The following is a 3074-nucleotide window of genomic DNA, read 5'->3' on the forward strand; positions in this document are numbered from 1 at the left end:
TGTCTGAGACTGATGACTCATCTATTTGAAGCCAAACCCTGTGTACTTTACTGTATGGTCTGTTCTTAAATGTTGTTGAAATATGAATGATATTAGAATCACACTGCAGAAATTTAACATGGAGTTTCACATGTATCCTTTGGGTTCCTTATCTTATCATTTCCCCTCATTTTGGTTTGGCAAATTTTCCATCACAGTCAGAGCTGGTTGCCAAGAGCAAGAGCAGTGAAATAAATGATTAGCAAGTCTTGAGGGATGCATACAAAGACACTGCACTCTTTAAAATCTGTAAACACATTGTTGCTCATGCTGGGTCAAAGGTGTTTTGAGTGGTTCATTCGCACCAGTTGGTTGGGTTACTTTGACCAAGCTGCTTGTTCATTCAGTTGGCCATTAGTTATAATGTATGGATAAAATGTCATATTTTCAATAACATCAAACTATGGCCACCACAAATTTAATGTTTAGATAAAATAAAATCTCATTACCTTTTCAGTAACTTTAGCTGCTAAATTTAAAATTGATATGAAATGAAATTGTGACAATTACTTTACCTGCCAGTGTTTTCAGTTCACTAGTAAAATAAAATGAAAAAAATTACAGCGTTATGATTCAAAAGTGAATGTGAAAGATTGTCAATAACCTTACCTGTTAAATTGGCCATTAATTCTAATATTTAGTTAAAATATAATATTTTCAACATCATTAGCTGCTGATATGTCCAACCACACACAATTAAAATTAGACAAATCATTAACATTAGCTGGTAATTTGGTGATCAACAATCGAATACTAAGATTTGAGAAAGTCAAAGTTACATTAGCTTGAAATTTCCTTTCAAAATGAAAACTATTCAATAGCTTTAGCTGCTTCATTTGGCTTACACTGATTCAAGGTTGAGGTAAAATGAAAAGGTGACAGTAACATTAGCTGATAACTTTGGCCACCATATTACTCAGATATGGCCATCACAAATATAACGAAAAATGAAAATGAAACAGTAAAAGTTATGCAAGAAATAAAATGTCAAATTTACATCAGCAGCTAGGTTTTGACATTAAACGTCTATTTTCCTGTTAAAATGAAGAATAATTCAATAGCTTCAGCTTCTAACTTATGACAACGTTAAAGTCAGGGTAAATCAGTTGCATTAGGCGTTACATGTCGACCATAACACTCATAACTGCACAGACATCCTTCTCTCAGCTCACAAAAACTGCTTATATAGTCCCTTTCTCTACTGAACAATTAGCCTGGGCAGAACCAAACTTCTTGCAGGGGTTCTGACTTTATCTCACTCAAAATGATTAATTGACTAAAAGTTAATTTTATCAGTAAACATCAACAGTCCAATAATATTTTTATTGTAATTTTGTTACAAACAGTATAATTACTTCAAATCAGACAAATACTTATTACAAGGTAGGCTATATTAAACTTATGATCACTCCAACAGTCATGGTATAACCCCTCACATGTGTGATGACATCAGCAAGAGCATAAAACAGGGAAGTGTTTGGCTGCCGCCCCCTAAACTAACCCAACTCCTGGAATGCATGGTAAGTGTGAAGGATCAAATACACACATTAAACCAATTAAGTATAGTAAAACTACATCTATTTGACAAAAAATAGTGGTTGTAAGTGTAACAAAACACAATGCTAACCATAAAAAAACAAAAGTGCTTCCAGTGTTTAGGATTAAGGTGGAAATCTGGTTAAATAAAACATGAGATTTGTGTTCTCAAAGTTTCTGTACACACAAACACAAGGGCAAGTGCCATTAACTGCTAGCTAACTCTCCCTAGCCTCTGAGTATTAAATGGCTAGAATAAGCTTTACATATTACAAGGCTAGCATTAAGTTTATTAAACAGTGACAGTAGCTGCTAAATTCATAAGTTTAGTGATAAAATATCATGTCAGTAGCCTTATCTGCTAACTTATAGAAAACAAGGCTAGCATGAAGCTAAGAAGTGCAGTGTCACTAACATAATTATAAGGCTAGCACTAGCTGTTGAAGTGCAGAAATTTGGACATGAGGCTAGCATAAGCTGCTAACTGTTGGACCTTACAATGACAAAGATAGCTATAGCTTTAGCTCCTCCTAACCTCTGAATATTCCAAGGCTAGCTTTAGCTACTAACTCTTGGTCAAAGGCTAGCACTAAGTTACATTACACAGTGCCAGATACATTAGCTGTAATCTTGGTCTTCATAAATTTAATGGTAAGATAAAATTGAAAAACGTCAATAACATTAGCTACTAACTTATTGAATACAAAGCTAGCATGAAGCTAAGTACTGCAGTGCCACTAACAGTAGTCAGACATTTTAAGGCTAGCATTACATTCTGATGATATGACTGAAGTTAATGATGGCTAAATTTGGTCTGGTGGTTTATCTACAGCCCTTCTAATTATCACAAAAGATGTTCATCATATCCTGTGTATTCATATAGGAGCCACATTCAATAGACTGTGAGAATTTTTTTTGCATTTTGCATTTTGATATTTAAACTTGATAACTTAAATACACAAGATCTAAATTGCAACACTAAGTGACTGATGTATAACGCGGGGATCAACATGGTTGAATATTTGCACAATGCAGAAACAAATCAACGGATCCTGCACATTTTGTGCCTCGGTGATGAGGTGCCAGGCCTTCACCATTATTTCAGGCCATACAAGTGTAGACTCTTTGCTGGGGGCTGTAGACGTTTGTTTCAAATCTTTCCTCGTCTTTGACATCAATTATGCCAAGCAGTGCCTCCCCGGCTGGGAGTGTCTGTATATTATGTACATTTGTATTCGTGCATAATCACTTATGGCAGAAAAATTGTCAAATGTCATTAAACGCAAATTTACAGTGGCCACTTTTTGTAGAGAGTGTTTGCATGATTATTGGAAATTATAAAGTACACAACAATAATTGTTGTATAATATATTGTTGCTATTGTTGTTAATTATAAAAATATCAAGGCAATGAGACAGGAAATAACCCAGTGTATGGGTAATATGTAACCCAGCAACAGATAATTTCACTCAAGGTTGGGTCAAAAGAATAATCAAGCA

Source organism: Seriola aureovittata, chromosome 22 (assembly GCF_021018895.1).
Source record: "Seriola aureovittata isolate HTS-2021-v1 ecotype China chromosome 22, ASM2101889v1, whole genome shotgun sequence".
Taxonomy (NCBI): domain Eukaryota; kingdom Metazoa; phylum Chordata; class Actinopteri; order Carangiformes; family Carangidae; genus Seriola; species Seriola aureovittata.